At 52.5% G+C, this 19,140-nt stretch overlaps 1 long non-coding RNA gene across 1 annotated transcript in view; it reads left to right on the top strand.

Annotated features, from left to right (window-relative positions):
* Window positions 1-6,601: 6,601 nt before the first annotated feature.
* LOC308614691 overlaps window positions 6,602-19,140 on the top strand; it is a 40,059-nt gene continuing 27,520 nt past the window's right edge. The window contains exon 1 of the long non-coding RNA XR_014015421.1: window positions 6,602-6,776. This is a non-coding gene — a long non-coding RNA (uncharacterized lncRNA). The remainder of the gene's footprint in view (window positions 6,777-19,140) is intronic.

Here is a 19,140-nt window from a genome sequence, read left to right as displayed (position 1 = left end):
GTCTGGGCCTCGAGTTTCCGCCCCGTCTTGTGCCCATCCCTATGCTGTGGCCCTAATTGTAAGGAAGGTCTGGGAAACATTTTCTCTGCTAATTTTATATTTCCCCTTTCCCCCTTGCAACATTAAACATAATTTTGCGCTGTCACTGTCACTAAGGTTGTGGTTTGTTGATGTCTCTACTTGGAAACATGACCCCTTTGCCTCCAACAGGGAGTCCTCCCTGTGCAGCTTCTGGGAGGCCCCTTCTCCATCCGGGACTTCAGGGTTTCTGGAAAACCCTGAGAGAGAGAGAGAGAGAGAGAGAGAGAGAGAGAGAGGGAGAGAACTGCAACAAAGGCCAGAAGGGTCCCTACCAGAACCCCACAATCATTTCAAATCACCTTACCCTATGACAGCAGGGGCCAATGTGTTTTTGATGTGCGTTTGGTTGTTGGCTTGTTTGTTTAATAAAATCTCTGTGTGTGTGTGTGTGTGTGTGTGTGTTAATGTCTCAGTGTCTGTGATGTGTAACCATAGCCACTCCACTTTAAAAATGTCCCTTCAAATTTCTTTTTTGCTTGTTTGTTTTTGTGTCTGTCCTCTTCAACCTCTCTCTGTTCTTTATCCGCCCCCACCCCCGGCCACCACATATATTTTCTTTGCCTAAGCAATAATCCCCTGGCCCAGTGACCACGTTCCTGGAGATAAAATCCATTTATCCCTTGTGTTGCCTCACCAATGCCCAGTTATCCGGGGCATTTGGTGACAGACTGGAGCAAGAGAGATGAAGATATTTTTTTTTTATTTTGCAGGCCCTGCTCCTTTCTTTAATGTGCCAGCCTGGAGGGGCTTGGGAGTTAAGCAAATGCACCCAGCGTCTATGGGTTTGCTCTCTGTGCCTGGTTGTGGTTCTGGTTGCTTCTCATCTGTTTTCCTTTTCTTTGGAAGAGCTGCTAGCTACTCTGCACTCTCCACAACAGTGTTTCAGAGCCTGTGTGCACCAAGGCTGGTGAGTTTCAGGGCGATTATCTCATTTCGCTGGTGCAGAGTGAAGCGGCTTGCAGCCCCTGGGTCAGGCATTCAGCGGAGGGCCCATGTCACAGACCCAACCCGAAGGTTAATTTTCCCTCATTAGCATGTCCATAGTTTGCTTCTAGCCCAGGATCTCAGGTCCTTGCTGTGTCACCTCCCTGCTCCCCTCTCAAAGTCTCTGGTATATTCTCTCTCCTGGACCCTTCTTCACAAGCTTATATTCTGCCAGGTTCCTACTGGGTTTATAGACTCTAATCACTGAAAACCCATTTCATCAATTTTCAGTTTGTCTATTTTTATTCTAGAGCCTGTTTCCTCCATCCACCTCTCTCTCTCTCTCTCTCTCTCTCTCTCCTCCATGCACTTCATTTACAAAGTATTCTGCTTTATTTGAATTAGTTCACTTCTCCTATTTTACGTTCTCTCCCCCCCTCCCCTTATCCTTTCATTCACTGCTAGTAAAAGCAAAAGATACAAAATGGCAAAGTTCAGCTGCATGTGCGTTGGGGGAGCCAACCATCCCAGCCACCTAAAGTGAAGCTGGAGGTTTGTAATGACAGAAGAAACAACAAAGAAAAGAGAATTGCATTTGCAGCTTAAGTGGGGCGAGTGTGTTTGTGTGTCTATATCTGTGTGTGTTTTTAAGATTTTTTTAAACTGCTTTTGTGCTGACTTGACAGAGGCGTTTTCCGAAGCTAGTCACAGTATAGGAACTTTGAGTTAACCTCTTACTTATATCAAATGAATCTTTTCATTTAGAGACCAGTAAATCTCAATCTCTAGCCACGTTGTGTAGACCCAGCCTGAGCTCAATGATACAAGACTGAGGCTTATAATAAAGACCAGATAAAGTTTGCCAAAGTTATTTTTCCCCTCCATCATTTTTTAACTAATCTAAAAAATTCCCCCATCTAACAAATAAAAGTTCGAGGAAGTAGCAGCTTTTCCTCAGTTTGCAGGAGCTTGGGGATTTCTTTACCTTTTCACAGCAAGCCTGTTGACTGAAGTGGTTTTCCAAGCTCAGATGCTGAAATGATTTATAGTTTTTCAACGTCATTATTTTGGTGTGTTGTTTAGGTGGGGCTGAGACAATCTAATAATCAGTGTAAGGCTGGGGGGAGGGGATTGTCTGTGACCAAGAGGAGAGTTAACACCAGAAACATGAAAGCCAGTCCGGTCTCCAGGGATGGAATTTGGGAAAGAGCCTGCACACGTCTGCTCCTGGGCTATAAAGAAATACATTGTTAACAACAACAAAACAGACAATGCCCTGAGCTCTGCCTTGATTCAGAGCTGAGCTACTTTCAAGATTTTTTAGCAACACTGTTCATTTTGATGGGGTTTCCAGGCCATTTGAAATTCAACCTTTAGCCAGCCTGCTCATGGGGTATGGTTACAGAATTCATTTTCTGATTTACTACCCCTCCTCCTATATTTTCTTTATTTCCTGATGGCCTCCCATGAGGCTAATTTTTTTCCTTTCTTTTATATTTTCCAGTTTTGTTCTCCCCACAAACGACTCAGTGTTTTTCCTGTTTCTACTGATCACTCATTTGCTTCCTTTCTTTCCTTCCTCAAGAGACAGAGGAAAATAAAAAGCATGGGAGGGGGATTTCCAAATCGTTCCTCTCTAAGTGTTATTAATTACTGTTACAAGGCAGGCGATTCTTAACTAATAACAAAGTTGTAAATTACCCCTGACTTTCAAATATTTCTCATTTGTCAGCTCTGATTGATTTGATTAATATTCCGTTCTTTGAAATAATTTTAGCCGCACTTAAAATCAGCTCTACTCATGAAGCACTGAGCAGATCATCACCCCTGCACAGGACCCTGTCCCTCTGGTTTTACTTTTCAAGTGAAGTGTTGATTTTCATCCTGAGGTCCATGATTCTGCCTGCAAAGCAGTGCTGGAAAGGCTCACGGGTAGTTGAACTGCAGAAATTGAGTGGATGGGGTACCTGCGTATGTTCAGTGATTTATATGTAATTTTGAAAACATTTTTGGGGAAATTAATTGTATTGAAAGAACCAAAAAACTTCATTTCCAAGGTCTCCTAAACATTTTTTTCCCTCCAGATTCAAGACTGAAGGAATGGATTTTTAAAGGATGCCTAAACCCGGGACATTCACCCAAGCTAAGACCTATTTCCCCTTATTCTCCTCCATACCATTTCTAAGAAAGAGGCGGTCTACTCCTAGCTCACCTAATCAGAGATGGGAATTACTGATGGGGAAAAAAGGTGTATGTTGGGAGTGGGGGGCAGAAAAGGTCAAAAGGGCTCCCGAGACAGGAGCACCCTGAAAACCCCACCTTTGGGGAAGGGGGTTTATATTTTCCAAAGGTCTTTTTCGCTTCCACCATCATATCCAGAATGCAATTTTTGAAGCTATCAATACCTGCTGCCTCCAATACCTCTGGAGTTTTAATCTTAATTATATTATTAAGTGAAGTACTGTGCTGTCAAGGAATTGAACATGATTTATGACGTCTGCCTATTAACGGATCGATTGTGAATATCGCTACTATCATCTGTCAATATTCTTAGGCCGGGGGTATTTCTTGCTCCACGGTTGTTATTTGTAATACCGAAATGATAGACTGCAGGATAAGGCTATTTCTTCTTCGCAGGACTAGCTTTCCAGGTGCGGCGGGGAGTCAGCGTGCGGAGACAGGAAACTCCGCGCGGCCCACCACTTCTCTCACCCAGGGAGAGTTTTAAGTTTTTTTTTTTTTTTTTCCTTAATGTGAAAACCAGTGAATTCTCCTTCGGGCACGTAGTAGAAGAAGGAAAGCCAGCGTCGTTTTTAGGGAAAGAAATAACCTCTGCAGGTCGATATCAGGAGCGAGCATTTCCGAGCTGCCAGGTGATTTGCAATGAGACCAGAAGCAAAAAAAAACAGCGACGAGGGAGCCCCTTTATAGGAGGATGGCTGGATGGGGGCTGGCGGGGCGGGCTAGGGCAGATACCCGGGTCGTGGCTATGCCCCTGGACTCGGAGGTGTTCAATTTCTGGGATCAATCAAGGCTCTCTACTACGAGCCACCCCTACCACGACACTTCCACCTGCTCCCGTATGCTCTGCATAGGTGGAGGCGGGTGCGAAACGCACAGCGGCTGAGCCCGGAGGAGCCTGAGCGCGGAGGCCTTTTGTCTCCAGACAGAGAGCAGCGCCTGCTTTTTTCCACCCTCGCGGGGCACGGCACGGGGTCATCGGCGAGTCTCAGCCCCTGTTTTAGGGGGATGGGAGGGAGAGGCCATGCATGGCGCCAAAGTCCGGTTCCCGGAGAGGCCTCGGAGCGGAGGCTGGAGCACCCCTGCGGGGTGGGGCGTGGAGAGCAGCCCGAGCGCGGCCAGGGGGCGGCACGGCCAGCGCCCCGCTCCTGCCCTGGGGCCCGCACCGGGCCGCGAGGGCTGCGGAGGCCCCGGAGCCGGTGCAGTGTCCCCGGCCCCGCGAAGGAGGCGCACCTCGCCTGGAGCAGCGCCGCCGCGCCCTGGGCCTGGGCGGGAGGAGGAGGCGCGGAACACGGGGCCTCGGGCTTGTCTGTGGGCCTGGTCTCGGCGCGCTCTGCACTCGCCCTGACCCTCGCCTGGCCTTCGCAGTCCTCACGGCCCAGTCGACTTGCCTCCAGAGTTCCAGCGGGAAGAAATGAGCACACCACTGAAACTGTTGGTCTTCCTTTTCCCCGGCCAGAGATTTGGGGCCCACACTGTGCGTGGCCACGCGGGGCAGGCCGGATGTGGGAAGAGGACCACAGACAGGGAAGGAGGATGCCATGACCCGGCTCCTGGCTGCCCGCAGCGCCCCCTCCTCACCGGGCAGAAAACGCATTGCGGGGCAGAAACCTCTATCCTCAGCCATGGGATCCCACCTACCTGGCTACCTGCCTGCTCCCTCCCGGCTTCCCTGCTCCGAGGCCTACCCTTGGCCACGATGGTGTATCCTCGGCCAAGGGTAGGCCTCCCTGGGGGGATGGACACGATGTCTGGTACATAGTAAGCACTCAATAAATGTTAGCTGTGTTTCTTATTATTATGAGGCTCGTCCGGTTTCCTCCCTGAGCATCTCCTCTCTCCTACACGTTGATCCCAGATCAGCCACAGCATAGCTGCGGTCTCCAAGCCCCCAACTCGTGCCTAGGTGTCCACCAGCCGCTTCTGCCCCCTCTAAGCCCCAAAGGCACAGCCCTCCACCCCTAACATACGGGGAGAAAACCCGAGGCCCCTGCCCTTCCTCCCCCAGCGTGTTTGTTCAGGCCTGGACCACCGTGAATGGAAGACACTGAGGCCTGAAGCAACTGTTAGCAGGTTTCTAATGCGCCCTGCCCCGGTCAGCGCCAAGGGAAGGGAATTTCTGTTAAATAAGAACTTCCTGGGAAAGGGGGGGGGTTGTTTTTTAAAAGCAAACAAGAAAAAATAAAAGACACTTCAGTGTGGGGTTTGGGAGGAGCAGGGGCAGGCCGAGACAGGGGGAGCAATAGTAGCTGGGTCAGAAGCATCGGAATGACACCTTTTTCTTCCAGAAACAAGTTCTTGGGTAAGCCTTTAATCGGCCTAGGCCGAGGGGAATAAGTTGTCAGAGACAGGCCACTAAATATACACAGGACGCCTTGAGGCCGGATTTTATCTTACGACCTCAAATAAATATCACCCCGCCTTCCAGATTCTTCTTATTATCAGTAATACTCCTAATATTGTCATTATTGTTTTGCAAACGACGTTTCGGTCCCAGACAGCCCCTGAAGCCTCAGCAGGAGCCACGCCCAGGACGGCGATCACCTGCAGCGCTGGGGCTGGGACTTTGGCCCCATCATCGTCCCTTCCCTCCTCCCCACTCCCCTTAGGCTGATAGATATTCTTGGATGTGGACCCCTTTGAAAAGGACAAATGTCTTGCCAATACAGACCATCCATCCCCTCTTGCTTTCTAATTGTGTTTCGGAGCGAGGAGGGACCCAGGCGCAGGCCCAGCGGCGCGTGTTACGCGGCCTGCGTTGTACTGTAATCACCAAAACCTTGGCCTAATTTACAGCTAATAGATCTCGAGCGAGGGAGTCGGAAAGAAATCAGGGGCCCAAGGAGCTGATTTAAGCTTTGGAAGGATCGGAAATTAAGGGACTGGAAGGAGGATGTGATTCATATTATTCTCTCCCCCCTCCCCCTCCCACACAGGACCAGGCGTCTCCCGGCTCGGCTTTTGGGGATGAAGCCCTTAGCTCTCAGCGGCCTGTGTCCCTGTCGCTCGCTTCCCTCGATCGGGACCACTGTGTGTCTGGGGCGCCCTTCGGTGCGCTCAGACCCCGCGCCCTCCGCCTGGCTTCTCCCAGCCCCCGAGAGGAGGCGCTGGCGCCCGGGTGGGCCTCTGATCCCTCCCAGCCGGCGTCCCGGAGCCCCCATTCACAAAGCCCCGCTTGGAGGAGGCGACACACACACACACACGCACAGAGCGAAGAGGGGAGCTTGATCTTGTCTCATTGGTGTCTCGGGCCTGAAAGGGAAATCGTTTGGGTAAACAGCCAAGCTTCCAGGCTTAACGCCCGGCTCCCGCCCCCGCCCCGTCCCCCCCTCCGCCTCCCCCACTCCCCTTCCACCCCACCCGCCACCCACACTCCGCGCCGCAGCCGGGCCCCGAGCGAGCTCCGCGCGGCGGGCCGGGAGCCCAAGGCTCCCGGGTTCAAAGTGCCGCGGCCCTGAGGGGATGCCCTTCTCGCTGTGCCCCGGGGGGCAGAAGCGGACTGCAGGGCGGTGGGACCGGCCCGGGCCACGGTAGGAACCGCGAAACCTCCCGCTTCCCTAAGTAGAGCTGGTCCCGCGGGAGGGCGCCGGGGAGTTCGGAGCCCGGAGGGACCTTTTCGCCAAGACCGAGCGGAGGCCGAGCCCCGGGCCCAGGCTGGGCCTGGGCGGCCCCGGCTGGTACCCTGAGCCCCAGCAGGCTTTCCCAGGCAGGTGTGCAAGTGTGTGCACGACCGCGGGCAGGGGCGGTGACCCTCTGCAGGCCGCGTGGCGCTCCGCACACCCCGGGGTGATTACCGGGTCCCCACCTCCCTCCAAGCGGGGCGGCTCCTGGAAAAGCCTTTAATCTGATATGAAGCGTTTTCCGAAGTTAGATTCTTTCCAAAAGGAGAGTTCTTCACTTAACTGACTGTAAACATAATGAATAGTTATTAACATGCAAAAAAAAAAAAAGCAACCTTTGTGGTGTTTAAGAGGATACTGCTGTCTCTCTAGCTCATACTCTCAAGCGTGGAAAGAACCTTGAAATCTGAAAATATTCTGATTAGATTATTAGACTTGATTATACGGTGACCCCCCCTTCTTCTAATGAAATTCCTCTCTCTTCTCCTTTTCTCTCTCTCTCTCTCTCTCTCTCTCTTTCTCTCGTGTTCTCTCTCTCTCTCTCTCTCTCTCTCTCTTTCTCCTTCTCCCAGTCTCAATCTTGCTCTAATCCAGGAGTCATTAGCAACACCCTCTGGCTACATGTTTTGCATCAGTGAAACATTGTGACATAGTTGTAATACAAACTCTGTCGCCTTGCACTGCATCTTGCGGTAGGAAGTGTAATAGCAATAAAAATCATTTTTCATCTCCAGGCATTATTCGGTGGAAAAAACAAACCCCAGAAAATCTTAATGTGAGACGCGGAGGGGGTGGAGGAGAGAGAAATGAAGGGAGGGAAGAGAAGGAGGGAGGGAGAAAGAGCGCGAGAGAAGAAAAACCTTTCCAATTTAGACTGCTCAAAACTAGAGGCACATAGATTCAAGCATATTATTTTCTCTGCTTTCCTCTTCTCTGGTTTTGTCCCTGGTCCCCATGGCTGTCCCTCAGTGGACCCCTGGACCCTCTCAGGAATTGCCTCTTAGTTCCCAGGATGTCTCAGCAACTCCCTTCGCCCCCAGCACAGCATCCCTTTGGGCGAGAAAGCCCCAGGACTCCCAGGGGCTGGGCCACCCCTTCTCAACTGTCTAGGGTGAGGAATCGTTATTCAAATCCTGCTAAGAAATTGGGGCCTCTTTCCTGTACGGTATCTCAGGAATGTTTCCTAGCCTGGTGGAGGAGGGACAAACCACCCAGCAAGCCAACCTGGCTGTTTTCCTGGCGCAGCCCTATAATTTCTGAGCAAGGGCTCTCTGAGAGCCTCCTAACCTTCAGTGAGGAGTACTGCCTCCTTTGCCTGCTGGCCCTTTGGGAACTCACCCTGCCAACTCAGGGAGGGCAGAGTTTCAGAGAAATGGTCTCTATGTTGGGTTTGCTCAGGCAGGGAAATGCAGGGGCTTACACACCACCACGTGCACCCCCCCCATAGTTCCCAGTTCAGCCATCATTCCATATGGGATCCACCGAGTTTCTTTCAACAAAAACAAACTTGCAGTCAAGACTGAATTAGAAAAAGTTTCTGTACCTGCCCGAAAACAAAGAAAACACACAAATCTTATCAACATAAGGTATACACTCTATTTTTAACAGGAAAAATCTTTTTTGTGTGTGGAAATATTTCACTTATAACCCTATCTCTGGGGCAGTGCACTTTGAAAACAAATTGAACAAATTCACATATGAGTTAATATTTCTGTATATTTTTAGTCTTGTGGGCTTAAGAGTAGGGCAAAACTCCTAAGTTACCAACTGGATAAACTAGGGTCAAACTTGCACCTTAGAGAGAAATGCTGTGTGATTTGTAACTCTTGCCGTTCCTGTTTTCACTGGCCCACAGGTGTACAAGTTAGGGGCTGCATTTTGTGGTTATTTTGTCAGCAGAGCCAAGGGCTGCAGGGAACAAGCCCAGTAGGCTGGCGACTGGCATGGCGCAGCCCCTCTGATGTCCGTCTGATCAGAATGAGTGGATTTCGGTGGAACTCGTAATTGGGAAGGGATGACTTCATAAGCACCCGCCTCATGGGAGATATCTGCATTGGCCACAGCTGAGTGGCCCGAAACACACGGCGGCCCGAACCCGTGGCAACCCGTGGCCTCCGAGAGGACATCGCTCATTTATTTTATCTTTTTTATGAAAGCAGCATCACAATTTAGACTTGGAGATATTGTACCTATATATTTGTTCCTCTTTCTCCTGTTATTTGCCCTTTATCCCAGTGCAGACATTTCGGGATATGTTGGTCACAGATCACGGGTTTTAATTGGTGGGAAGAAGGCCTGCGCGTTTCGGCTTCTCTTAAGGTTTAGATGAAGGAAAAACTCCGGTGACGGTCAAGTTAGGCAGGAGGCTGGGCGGCATGGCCGCGTAATTCCAGTTTCCGTAGCGAGGTGGCGCTCCAGGGTACGGCAGCGCGCCGGGCTGTCCGGCGCCGAGCGCCGCGGCCGCGTTCCCGCAGTGAGGCGGCGGCCACCGAGCATCGTTCAGGCCGGCTTCCTTTCGCCTCGGCGTCAAAAGTCGGGGAGCGCTCAGACCCGCTAGGCCGACCTGTCCTCGGGGTGGGCGAAGGCCCGAGGCCACGACGGGGAAGCTGGCGGCGGCAGGGAACGCGGCGGGACCCAGGCCGGGGCACATTCCGGACGCCTTGGCTCCGGGGAATCTGAAGTCCGTATTCGCGGTGGGACCCGGGCGGGGCCGGTGCGAGGGTGCGGGGCCCGCAAGGCCCGGGGACCGCGCGCGGGGTCAGCCTCGGTCCAGTCGTGGAAGGCCGAATCCAAACACACCGAGGGAGTCGCCCAGCTCCTTCTCCCCGGGCTCGGGAGACTTCGCTTCTTCTTTTTCTCCTTTTTTTTTTTTTTTTTTAAATTAAGATAAAGGAAAGAAACTCTAATGCGTTCGTTATTGGTTTGTCCCCAAACTAGGTAATTTTCCAGTTTGATAGGTTTTTCTTTTTCCTTTCCTTTCCTTCCCGTTCTTTACATTTTTCCCTTTCGTCCCCCCCCCCGCTCCCGGTTTTCTTTATTTTCTTTCTTTCTTCTTTTTTTAACCTACTTCTGAGAGCTGGTTCCTTGTGGGTGGGTGGGTGAGAGAAAGGAAGAGAGAGAGAGAGATTAACACCAGCCCTGGAAGATCCAGCATTGGGCAAATGGCAGCGAAATTGAAGAAGAAACTATTTCGATTTATTGAACTATACTTCCATACATGCGATTTCGTTTTCACAATTGCCTTCCGTGGGTATCTCACAAGCTCTAAGTCAAAGACTACCGGGAGGAAATGCCTTTCACCCTGCCACTCTCAACTTGCGGTTGTTGGGCCCATTACGACCAGTTTGGAAACAATGCTAGAAATAATAATACTAATAAATAGCCACGATGAACAGCATTTCCATCCTGCATGAACTTCCTCATACGTAGCTCTGCGCTCGGATCCCTGGGACCCGGGCAACACGCGCAGCCATTTAGGCTGGGCCCTCTTTTCAACAGTTCGATCCACTGGAGGGCCCTGCCCCGAGAGCTGCTCCCTTACCCGGCGGCTTTGGGTGCCCGGCCTGGGCCCTGGCCGCCACCGGGAAGCTTTCCCAAGGCTGCACCCGGTCGCTGACTTGTCACCAGCTGCACTTCTTTTAGTCCGTACTTTTGGCCACCTCACCGTCCTTGAAGTTTCCTGGTATAAACGCAGGAAATTTCAGCATTAGGAGTCTGCAGAAACTCAGAGGGTCAGGTCATGAGGAATGTTAACGTGGCGACCAAGGATTATAAACATGATCTAAAAGTCTCTTCCAATTCATTTCTTCAAGTATTTATTTGAGTTAAGCGATGAAAAGTGACAGTTGTGAAATAGACAGCTTTTAAAAGTAATGAAGTCAGATGAGGCTTTAACCTGTCGATTGCTATAAATCAACTTTGAAAAAGACGAATGAAGAATATTGGGTGCCTAACCACCAGCATTCGCTCTGACGGCTGCAGACCCTGAAATCTGCTTGTGATTGCCCTGGGAGCGGCGGCCCCGCAAGGCTCTGAGATCGGAGCTTGGCCCTTGGGTGACTGAGAGGTCCTGGGACTTGCGCTGCCTGAAGGTGACATGTTGGCAGGGGTGGGTCTCCACTTCCGCTTGGACTTGGGCAGATTTGGGCCACCGCAGTGTGTCTTGGGGAGGTGACCCCAGCCCTCAGCACAACTGGAATTTCAGAGGGGCCACCACCCACAGTAAATGCCATGATATAGATGGGCGCTTAGCCCAGCTCCCCGCCTAGCTGAGGGTGCCAACTTCCTCCAGCCGAGCGGAGAAAGACCGGGGCCTGCCTGACCCCCGACCCCCGGCCTGCCTTAACTAACCCTTTGGGAATGGCAGCAGAGACAGGGAGGAAGGTGAGGAAGAAGAGCAGGAAACTAAATTTCCCAGGGGCCCAGGGATCCTGGGGGTGGGGTGGGGAGGGAGGGGAGGGAGGTGCTTCGGGTTCTCAGTGACATCAAATGGCCTTATCTACAAGGGAACCCGGAAAAGAAAGGGACCGGGACAGGCATCCAGAGGTCTTGTGATAGGGAGAACGATCTTAGTTCTCCACCTGCCCCAGTCCAGGGGTTCAGATATGGCTTCTAAGGAAGGTGAACTGGTGGGGTGTTTTAAAATAAACTTGACACAATTTCTTGGAGATCTTAAATTCTCCACAACTGCAACTTTAGTCAAAGCCAGGCTTGGGGGGACAGTCCCCTTCCCAGTGACTTCACCCCCAGGTCCCCATCCCACCCCAAGTCTGAAGGAGCATGCCCGGAGCTTCTGGCCCTCTGGGTCGGCTAGGATCTCTTTCCTCCAACACTTCTCCCAGGCGAGGAGGGCACAGAGCTTTCCCCCCTTTTCCTTTGCCCCTCTCCGACGTCGCTTCTTGGAGAAGTCGGGCATCCGATATCCTCCCGGGAGAGGCGCCGCTCTGCTGGAGCACCAGCAACAGGTCCTATGCACTTTATCCCGTGAGCCCTCCACCCCTTTCCCTCTCCATCCTCACTTCTTGGGTCAACTGAGAAGAGAGGAAGTACCTCTCTTTTCCTCTGTCTTGGGACCACCGAGCGCAACCCAAGGAAAGTGAGGACACAGCGCCCGAGTTTGGGGGCAAGTGCCAGGCCGCTTGGCTCTTAGAGACGTTCTGTTGCCCCCGCCTTAGCCCTGCTCGAAATTCTGACTTTAGGCTGGAGGCTGTGACTCAGAGGACTGAGGATGAGACCCAGGAGAAAGTGATGGGGAGAGAGAGTGAAGAGGACCACACCCTCCCCGGGGACAGTCACTAGCGACGTGGGGGCAAGTTGGGCTGGTGGCTCCGCTCGGCCCACCGTGGCCTGCGACGCCACCTCGCGGCCTGGGGGCCTGCTGCCGACCTCGTGCAGCGTCCTCTCCCCCTTCAGGTCGATTTCCCTTCTCTACAGACCGCGACGCGGGGAAGGAGGCGCCCCACCCGGGCGCACAGGGCTCCCGCACTTCCCGCGCCCAGCCCGCCCTCCGGGTCAGCCGGGCTGGAACCCGGCGGCTGGGACTCCGCCGTCGGCTGCGCGGCCACCACCCTCCGCCCGCCCCGCTGGCGCCAGGGTTCCCAGTGTCCCAGGCTGGGGCATGAGGGGCGCAGGGCGCGTCCGGACCCGCCGGGGTGGAGGGTGGAGAGCGGGGACGGCAACTTCCAGTTTCCGGCCGGGCGGAGGGAAACTCGTCGGAGGGGGCAGGTGGAGACTCCTCCTCCACTCCGCCCCGAGGCAGCCGGACGCGGCGAGCAGCGCGTCTCCGCCCGCCCGAGCGTTTCCATAAATCAGGCTGCTGGCAGGCTGCTAATTAGCTCAGGCCGAAAAGAATAGGAAGAGGGAGAGTCCAGTAGCGCTCGGTGGGGTGGGGTGGGAGCTCAGTAGGTGGGAGATCAGAATTTCCCGGGAACCAACAGGAGAGTCCTTGGGGCAAGTCAGCAGCCCCCGCGCAGGCCACCGCAGGTCACTCCCTCCGCCCCCCACCCCCAGCCAAGGCCTCCAAGCTGGGCCTCCAGATCACCGGCCCCCAGCACTGAGCGCACCCCGATGTTCGACCCGGCCCGCCCACCCACGCCGACTCCCCCTCTCCCTCTCGCTGAGCCAGCCCCGCGTTAATTAACTCTCCCCTCACCCCCTGCAATATCACAGGATTTTCACAACTCATCCCCGAATGTTTCCTCCTTAAGCCTGAAGCCTCCGGCTTGGAACGGCCGCCAGGAAAAGAGGGAGCTGGGTCTGGAAGGAGGGTCAGTCACCTCAAGGCTTTTGGAATAACGGGATTCTCCCAGGGTTGGAGGATGGTGTGGGATAGGATGTTGTAAACCTGTTCCTTCTCGCCCAATGAAAAGGCTAGACGGGTCATTCAAGATTAGGAATAACAGTAAAGTTGGATTATTGATTTCTATGTAAATCCAGAGCAGAGGACGCGGCGAGTGAGAGCAATTACTGTTTATTTTCTCTCTTTTCCTCCCCTACCCTTCTCCCAGTCCGCCTGACTCTGGTCCCCCCTCCCCCCCCCAGTCCTCCCCGCCCTCCGCCCGGAAGGGACTCTGCGATGACATCACCGCGGAGACCCGCGGCCTCCCCGCCCCCGGCCCCGGGACCCCAGAGCGGAGATTGACAGGTGTCGCTTGCAAGGACAATGCCTTCCAGGTGTCACCATCACAGTCTCAGCCCTCTCAACCTGCCCTCTCTGCCCCCTTCACTTCCAACTCTGCTGCCCCTCTATTTCTCCTCAGAGAGAAGCCCTCTCATCCACCCACCCACCCCACCCCCAGCTACTCGCATCTGGGCAACGGGGCCCGGGTCTGGAGATGCGGGCAGGGGTGGCGGGGTCTCTGCCTGCTGCCTGCCGCGGGGCGGCTGGGAGATGCCAAGACCATCACTAAGGGGCCGGGCGGCGATAGCCCGAGTGGGCAAAGAGGGAACGTGCGTGTATTTTAAAGGAACCAGAGCGGTCTCTGGACTTCCCTGCCTTCGCTCTCCATCCTCTCCCCCAACCCGACACACACACACATAATATAACAGACGCGAAGATAATCCTGCCATCTGGCAAATCCCAAATTTGGCGACCAAGCTCTGAAAGCCACGGCGAAGTGTCATCCCGAGAGTAGATGCCTAGTCCTGCCAGGCTCTCCGAAGCTGGGACGAGGGCGCTGAGGTCTGCGCCTGCACCTGCCCGTACCTCGGCTGGATCCTCCATCCCTGCCCTGACCCCACAGATTTTGTGAAGTTTTCCCTCCACAGTGGACAGAGGCTCTGGGGGTCGGGAACGGGGACGCAGGAATTTTGCCCCCCGCCCAGTTCTCACCAATACTGCTTCAATGAGCTAAAACCCAAATTCGGCTTCATTATGTAACACCAAATGTAATTTATAGCTGGGCGGCCAGTCGGCGGCGATTTAGATCATTTGGTGATAAGGATCACACTTATTAGATTTCTTCAAAGCCGATGGGGGTTTTCTATCTTTTTTTTTTTAAAGGAGGGCATTTGTGCTAAATTGCCCAGTGCTGGTGTGATAACTGTCAAAAGTTTGACATCAAAAGAGCTAATATTATTCAGTTACTAGAGAAGCTGTCTGTCTAAATAAGAATATCTTAATTACTGCATGACAAAGGTATGAAGGGGTCCGATCTGAAAAGGGGAGAGGCATTCAGCCACTCCTTTTGATGCTCTATCTATATTAGTCCGATGTGCCGCTCTTAATCAGGCCTAGTCCGATTTCCTCTCCTCTCCCCGTCGGTCCTCTGAACTTTATAACTATATGTAAACACGTTGTCAGTGGGGACATAATCTCAGGTTCTTATTAGAAGAAATTTCCATCCTTTCCCGTTCTAGATTAGCAGTGGAGTCCCTCCATCAATGAAGGGACTAAGGTTTCGTGGACAATAATGTGGCAATTGTTGATGGTTTGTGACCCATAAAATGTGGAGGTGACTGTTCTGGCTTTGGTATGTAATTATGCAAAACACTTACCATAAAGACTTGCCATTCGATCTAATGGCAGTCCCTGCGGTCTATTTCAAAAAGGGAGGGTCTATGTACAGAGAGAGAAAAGTAACATTTGTTTTAACACAGGTTTTATGGGGGGGATGGATAAATACAAACACATCGCAACGCCGCCCAAAGTATTTTTTCGAGTCAAATTAAAATAATTACGAGGGGGTTTAATAAGTTAATCATAGCAACACGGCCCATCCAAACACAGAGGGAGGGTCGTTCAGGCTTCAGCACACCACCTCCCCGACCTGGGACTGGGCTTGTGGGTGGTGATTCACCTCCCGCTCATGCAGGGTGGTGTGCGTCTCTGTCTCATCTCAGTCCACCTGGGCGACTGGCTGGGATCTAAAGCTCAGTCTGGGGCTGAGATTGGGGGAGAGGTGGGCAAAGTCCCCACCCCCAAATCTTTTCCGCAGAATTATTTGACAGAAGGCATTTTAATAAACCAGTCCTCTCCCAAGAAGCCCGCCCCCACATTCCCTTTGCCTCTAGTGCCCTCAAGCCCCCAGGATTTAGGGGCCCACCGAAAGGCTGGTGGGAGGGGATGCCGGGGCAGGAAGGGGTGCCCGGATGATTTGGGTAAGATGTCTAAATGCAGCGTCCAAGCTCAGAGACGTCAGCTCGGGGGCCGACTTCCAGCAGCTAAAGCAGCACCTTTCCAAGTCACCTGAGGGTTTTTCTTTCTTTTCTTTTCTTTTCTTTTTTTTTAATAATAGAAGGAATTAAAAAGGGCTTGAAGGAGGAGAGGTGGAATGAGATGGGAGGGTGGTCACGGGTCCCGACCCAGCCCTGGCCGCCGGCTAAAAAGCAAGCGTTTCTCTGTAACACCACGGGCCCCCACCCTGCCTGGAGAGGAACACCCCGCATTCGGATCGGCTCTGCGTCCAGCTCGGCGGCCTCGCTGCCCGCCGCACAGTGACATTGCAGTGTGAGCCCTGCAGAGGCAGGCAACAGGGGATTTTTTCAAGGGGGAAATGATGATTAAAAGAGAGAATCATCTAAATATCAAAGTGACATATGGGGAGACCTGGAAAAAATATTTAAGCTATTGAAAAGCAAATAAAGAAGCAGGCACTTAGGCTGGGAAATTAAATGTTATGTTTAAGATGGTGCTTTTGTGCAGGCTTGAAGATTTCCGATTCATGTACACATAATAAACACTCAGGTTTGTCATCTGGAGGTGCAAATCTGAAAGATATTCCAACAAATGAAGTGCTGGCAGAGAGAGGAATAAAGAGATCGGCGTCTGTCAGGGGTCAGGCAGCCTGAGATTGCTTCTAGAGATCTTTTGAAAATTTCACACGATTGAAGGCTTAGGGGCTTCACTGTGCTTGCATTTCAAACTCAGATCAGTGGGATCACAATCAAAAATAGAGGTCTGGAAAATTTTGATGCAAAGATGGCCATGGGCTGCAGCGTTTCGCTCACTAGCTCACTCTCTCTCTCCTTTTTTTTTTTTTTTCTTTCCAAGACAGACACCCTGACATGGCTGTGATCCTTTGAATGACAGAGTTGTCAGAAAAGAAAGAGAAAATTGCATCTTGTCTCGTAACTTCCTTTCAGTCAAAGGAATTTAGGATCTTATTTCCAATAAGAGAGAAAAATGATTATTTTCTGGCAAGCATAGGACTCTAGCTCAGAAGAGTTTTGGATTTCATGATTAGTTATTTACTCCTAGACATTTAGATCTGGGGTCTCCTCTTCATTTATCCAGAGTATTAAGATGATTTCTCATTCAGCTTGTGTTCCTACATTACATTAAAATTTCTTACCACTGTCAATGTTATGCAAGTTCGGGTGGATAAACAAAAGTATATACTTACACATACATATGTGTATGCACACACAACTTTAATCGTTAAACCTGGAGATTGGCCTGGCTGCTTCATATTTTGTGGGATTTCGTGCTCACTCATATTTCGTCCACCCCTCAAGATGTCAGCACTTTCTGATTCAAACAGGACACAGGAAAATCAGTTGTCTCTGTGATTGATCCATGGTGGGCAGGGGGAGAAAATAAAGTAACTGGGGAGGGTGGGTTCTATGAGAACAGTTCTAAGCAACTCTGAAATGGGACCAGGCTGAGTAGATGCAAAGAAGCTGGTTTGACAGGGCTGTAGAAGACTTTGCGAACAAGCATAAATAATGCCAATTATGCTAAAATTGGAGTCATCTAAAATCAATTTCTATTAGTTTGGCAGACTTTAGGAAGAGAAAAAAAACAAGGACCAATTAATCATCAATTTGCCAATTTTAATTTTTACCTAGCTATGTTAGACAAACGACAATGTACTTTTGGGAAATAATCTAAACTATAGATGGGTTTCATTAAGTCTGAGACCAGGATGAGCAGAAATTAGATTCCTGAGAACTTCTCTGAAGTGCATGTATTAAGAGCAGTGATCCCACAGTGGAGGAAGAGACCGGAATAAAGAATGTCTCCTCATCCCTGAATTATGGAGTCAAACCACTCAAGAATGTGTGTTCTTTAACAGGTGGGCAGACAGGGAAAACTGTAAGAGTTGCTCTAACTGGTTTTACAAGTTCAAATCCTTGATTCCTCTAGTTTCTGTCGATTGGAGCAGGCGCTGGCAGCGCCTTGGAGTTGGGGAGCAGCGGCAGGACCCGGGAGGCCACTGGGCCGGTGGGAAAGGCCTCAGCTGCGGAAGCTTTCTCTCCAATGCCAGGCCGAGGGGGAGAACTTGGCTTCTAGCACGCTGGATTTAGTGATTACAGAAGGAAGGCGGGGAAAAGTAGACTGCCCCTCAAACCTCACATTTAGAGCCTTCCCAGACACCCAAGTTGCCAGGGCTGAACGTCCCGCCCTGGAGGTTTAAGGAGGGAGCGGCCCCCAGGGCGGCTGCTACCCTCAGATCAGCTTCTCCAATATCTATATATTTCCAGACCCACAGTAAAGGAATAGACAGCAGGTCCTAAGTATAACTTTTAAAAACTTGAGCAGAGATGCAAACGAAGGGGAGCCTTCTCTTTGCAAGAAGGCCACCCACTGGGCTCTCAATCTCGCTCTTTCTCTGTCTTCTACAAGGGACCAAGGCCCCCAGCTGGGCTTTAAAAGCGGGGTTTTGCGCAGTGAATACGGTGGGGCCTGTCCTGGCTTCCAGGAAAATCGCTTAGAGTGAAAAAGGGCAGGCGGGATAACGGGCAGATAGCAGGGGAGGCAGGAGGGGATCCTTGGCCAAATGGAAACTGTGCCGTCTCCGAGCCGGAGCCGCGCGCAGGCCCCAGCGGGGAGGAGGCACAGCGGGGCGAGGGTTCGGCGTAGATCAACGCTACCGTGGGCGCGCCGAGTGCCCGCGATAACCCCTGCACCAGGCTGGAGAGGGTTCGAGACTCCTCCGGTGGGACGTGGGAGTTCTTGGGGTAACCTTCCCTGCAGAATGCAGAACTGGCAGGAGACTCCATAAAAAAACATCATGAAGATGCGGTCTTGAGGGCCGCCTGCTTTGCCCACAACAGAGGGGTTTTCTCGGGCCTGAAGGGGAGGTGAAACTCATGCATCTCGGATCCCGCCTGGGACCCGCGAGAAATGCCCCTTCTGCAACCTATTAACCAGGAACTCCGTGGCGGGGGGTGGAAGAGGGCGACAACTCCAAGTGACAGGCTGCGGGTGACCTCCCGGTCCTCACGTTCTACCATCTCCAGTCCTGGGAGCTGAGGACACGAGTAACCTTCCTCTCGCCGTCCTATTCTCGCCTTGAAAAAAAAAAAAAAAAGTGAGGGCACAGGGGAGAATGGCAAAGTGGAGGTCAGAGGCTTCAGGGAGCTTGAAAGGAACCCGCGCCTCTAGGTTTTAAAGCATACTAAGCCGAAAACAGCCCAAGCGCCTCTGGCAGCCCATGGGCCAGAGCTCGGTATGTCTAGGGCAGCGCGGGCGCCGAGCACTCTGCTCCCGGAGCGTCCCGGGCCAACCCCTGGGCTGGGTCCCGCACGCCTCTGCCTGTCCGGCCTCGAGTCAGGAGACCCTGAGTGCACCCCTCTTCGCAGCTGCTGGATTCCTCCGGACAGGGTGGCTGTGGGGGGCGCTGCCCAGGGCAGGGAGGGCGCGGGGCTCAGGTGGAGAGCTCCGTGGCGCTGGAGGTTGGGCGCCCACGGCCGGGGCCCCATTCCAACCCCTAAGCCGCGCGCTCTGCCCTCTCCAGGAGTGAGACATGCAAACATTCCCGGGCCTAGCCGAGTGCTGGAGAGGGGAAAAGCGGAGCGACCAGAGACATCTTCCGGCTGTGTTACCACTGGC

Source organism: Mesoplodon bidens (assembly GCF_964165515.1).
Source record: "Mesoplodon bidens genome assembly, chromosome: 3".
Classification (NCBI taxonomy): Eukaryota; Metazoa; Chordata; class Mammalia; order Artiodactyla; family Ziphiidae; genus Mesoplodon; species Mesoplodon bidens.
This window is presented reverse-complemented; position numbering and strand designations above follow the sequence as displayed.